Source organism: Bos mutus, chromosome 3 (assembly GCF_027580195.1).
Source record: "Bos mutus isolate GX-2022 chromosome 3, NWIPB_WYAK_1.1, whole genome shotgun sequence".
Taxonomy (NCBI): Eukaryota; Metazoa; Chordata; class Mammalia; order Artiodactyla; family Bovidae; genus Bos; species Bos mutus.
In genome coordinates, this window is record NC_091619.1 from 15,995,683 (window position 1) to 15,999,918 (window position 4,236).

Sequence of the window (4,236 nt, forward strand, 5' to 3'; positions counted from 1 at the left end):
CAATAGAGACTCAGGGCTTCGCAGGTGGAGCTAGTGGTAAAGAACCCTAGAGAATCCCTTGGACAGAGGAGCCTTGGGGGCTACAGTCCATAGCGTAACAAAGAGTCTAACGCAATTGAAGTGACTTAGCATGCAGGCACAATAGAGACACAGCATAAAGGACAAGCTTGTGGACACAGGGAAGGAAAGGAGAGGGTGGGATGAATTGAGAGGGTAGCACTGAAACATATACATTACCACATGTAAAATAGCTAGCTAATGGGTAGTTGCTATATGACACAGAGGGCTCAACCTGGAGCTCTGTGACAACCTAGAGGGGTGGGAGGGAGGTTCAAGAGAGAGGGGACATATGTATACCTATGGCTGATTCATGTTGATGTATGGCAGAAACCAACTCAATATTGAAAGCAATCATACTCCAATTAATAAATAAACACTGAAAAAAAACAGAAATGGGAATCAGACAAGTTACAAAATGAATAAGCAAAATGTAAAAATGTTACTTGGTAATCTGTTTTAGAGAAAATTGAAGCAGGAAAGGGGCAAAGGAAGGAAGTCAGACAGAGAGAAGAAGGGAGGAATGGAAAGAGAGAGAGAGACTGAAACATTTCTTTTTAACCACAGTACTTTGTACCCGTAGGTCCTGTATTTTACTCATTATGCCAGTTAATCATTGCAACCACTCAGAAAGGTGGGTTCTGTTCCTATTTGACCGAGCAGATAGATCGGAGAGGTTAAGTAAACCTGCCTGAGGAGCAGCCCTGGCTGCAGGGAAATTTCAGGACTGTGGCTTCCTCCTCACCTCCTACTGCTGCTCAGAGGTGCCTGAGAGGTGAGAATTCAAGTCCATTCCAGTCAGGAGCAGTTCACTCAACGTCCACAGTGGCAACCTTCCCCTCCCCACACCCTGGGGACCACAGAGTCTCAGGAGGAACTTCCTGGCGAGCTAAAGCCACAAAAGCATGCCCTGGGGCCACTAAGATCCGAAGACTCCCTCCAGTGTGCAGACTGCTCTGGCCTCAAAGTATGTTCAGACACAAGTCTGGACTGATATTATTGTCCTCCTTTTATTTTTTTTAATTAACTTATTTATTTTAATTGGAGGCTAATTACTTTATAATATTGTAGTGGTTTTGCCATACATTGACGTGAATCAGCCATGGGTGTCCCTGTGTCCCCCATCCTGAACCTATTGTCCCCCTTTTAATGATGTGGTAATTGAGGCCTGATAATAGTAGGCTGCATTCTTATCTGTCTTTTGGCTCCAAAAATCAGAGCTCCTGCTTTTCAACGCTCCTTGCTGCATCCAAGCCTAAATGACCACAAATGCTAACTGACAGGCAGGGGGACATGGAACGTTCAGGGCCAGGAACTAGGGCCACATTTCTACTGTCCCTCCACCTACAGTGGCCTTTGTGACAGGAAAGGGGAGAGCTGGTGACTGAGGTGTTTATAGAAGTGGGATGTCTTTTCTTTCATGGTTGAGGGGCCTGGGCCCCCTTCCCGAGTCACTCCAGTGCGTTGAGTTCTCCCCAGGCATGGACCTCTTAGGGAGGACCTAAAGGAAACTGTTCCTAATCTCTGGGTCAGGCTTGCCAGAGGGGTGGGCCTCGAAGGATGGAGCTGAGGTAGTATGTGGCATGCAGACTGCCCAGGTCCCCGTACTTTCCACCTTTCCACCCCAGGCCCCCCCAGGAGGGCAGGCCTGCCCTGAGCTTTAAGTGGTTTCTGTGGTTTAGGGGTGGGGAAGAAGGGAAAGAGAAGTTGGTGACTGTTCCCCAGTTCCAAGCCGCCACCACCACCCTCCACCCCCTCTAGGCTGCTTGCCCCTCACTTTCAGATTCCCCTGATAAGGGAACTTGGGCACGTGGCGGGTGAAATGATTCTCTGATCCCTATCAGCCTCTTCCTTGCATAAAAATGTGAGGAGGAAATAACCAATGCCCTGCTCTGAAAGAAGAGGCATTCTGGATTCCTCCAGAAAGGGGGCTGTGATTGGAGCAGAAGAGAGGAAGGGTAGGCACGAGGGGACTTCCCAAAAGGGTGAATTACCTTCTTGCCCCAGGGAGAAAGAACACCAGACATCCATGCTTAGGGCAAGGAAGGGGTAGAAATGTCCAGGAAGTGTGTAACTAGCTTAGGTCTAGGAGGACCCTGTCTTCCCAACCACCAGTCACTTCCTCCCCCACCTTACACAGTGACCCGAAGCGGCGGGGCTGAGAGAGGCAACCAGACCCGTGGTATCTGGGGCAGGCAGGGCTGCCTGGCACCATGCCAGGGCCAAGTGCCCATTGCCAGGCGCTCTGCATGGCCTCTGCTCTGTGCCCATGCTTGGGAGATCAGGAAGGATCCTGAGAGACCCAGAGTCAGAAAGGAAAGGAGGCTTAAAGAAAAGAAAAGAGAGAGATGAAGCACAGAAAACAGAAGAGCCTCAGGCATGGGGGGTTGGCAGAGGGAAACACAGAGAGAGGGTCCTGAGTGGACGCAAAGCCAACTGTGGGTGGGGAGGGGCTGGCAGAGCAGCACTCCCAGTGCCCCTGGCCCCTGCCTCTCACTGGCTCCACTGATCTGCCTGGGGGTTCTTCAGAGAGCTTTGCTTACTGAAGCCTGCCCAAGGGGCTGCACCCCAAAACAGACCAACATCCTGTTCTGTGCAGAGAAGTGTACACAGATGCGTGGGCCATGCATTTACCAAAAGGACATGAGGATAATCAGAGTCTCAGAGACACAGACACACGCCCTCAGACTCTCGGTACGAGAAGGTCCCCAAAAGTTTCCACTTCACTCTTCCTCACTCCCTACCCCCTTGTCAACCATCCTGGGAGCTGGAAAGTCCTTCTCTACTTCTAACCTCTGTCCTGTAAGCTGCAGCCCTCGGAGACTCTGGGAGCCACCTGGGAATGGAGGTGCCGCTAGGAGCCGAGCGTGAAGCTCCAGGGTGGGGCATGAGTGGAGGATGGCGAGATGGGAAGGCAGGCCCAGGAGGGGACAGCTACCCGCCTCTCCACGCCAGGTGCCACGTGCACCACGTTGGGGGGAGTGGGCTGCAGTCACGAGGCTGAGGCATGTCTGGCTCCTGCTCTGCTGTTTACCAGCTGGGAGTGAAAGCAAGAGGAGGTGCCAGGGAGCCTCCCCACTGCAGCCTGGCCCCTGGCCAGCCGGCCTGTTGGGTAACCAGGAGAGCCAGGCCCAGCTAATCAAACTCTGGGCCGAGGCTGTGCAGAGGATCAGTGGCACCCAGGACCCTCAGAAGCTGTATCCTGTGGCCTCCCCAGAGCACTTCCTCCGTGGGGGCTGCCAGACTGGGGGTGGGGGGTCTCCTTCCTGCAACTACTGCATGAAGCATGTCTCCTCTCCTCTCCTCTCCCATTGCTCCTCTGCCTCAGCACATACCTCCAGGCCTGCCCCTAGCACCCAGCAGAGCAGGAGGCTGTGAAGGCATCAGGGAGCCAGGGAGTTCTAGGGAAGGTCAGCAAAGTGCAGAGGCTAAGCAGGCAGAGGCCTCAAGGAAACCAAGAACTGCTGGGATGAACCCGACCTCACCCTGTAGAGAAGGCACCATCCCCCAAATAAGCCATCCCATCTTCATCTCTTCCCTCCCCACCTCCCCTTCACCAGTCACCTGTCTTGGTGGCTCAGTGGTAAAGAATCTGCCTGCCAATGCAGGAGACACAAGTTGGATCCCTGGGTTAGGAAGATCCCCTGGAAGAGGAAATGGCAATCCACTCCAGTATTCTTACCAAGAAAATCCCAGTGACAGCGGAGCCTGGCAGGCTGCAGTCCATGGGGTTGCAAAAAGTCAGACACGACTGAGTGAGCATGCATGTCTTGGTCAAATAGAAAGCACATGATTCTAGAGTCACAAAGACCTGGGTTCAAATCACAGCTCAACCACTTACTGTCCTTGTACAATCCTTGGGCAAGTTGTGACTATCTTCGAGCATCATCTAGCTTATGAGCATCACATAGGTATCTGAAGCAACCATGCTTGCTCCATGGTGGACACTGGGAGGATTGGAGAAAATCATGGATTTACAGAAAGTGACTGGCAAAGGGCCCAGCACACAGTAGGTGATGCAGAAAGGCCAGTGCCCTTCCTGTCACCTATTCTGTCTCTCCTCAAGGCCCCAGACTCTGTTCCTCCCATCTCTCCCTGTGTCCCCTCCTGATGTCGGGACGCTCTGCCAGCCACTCCTTTCCCCTGCCTGCTGTCGGGCCAGGTGCTCCCTCCTCCTCT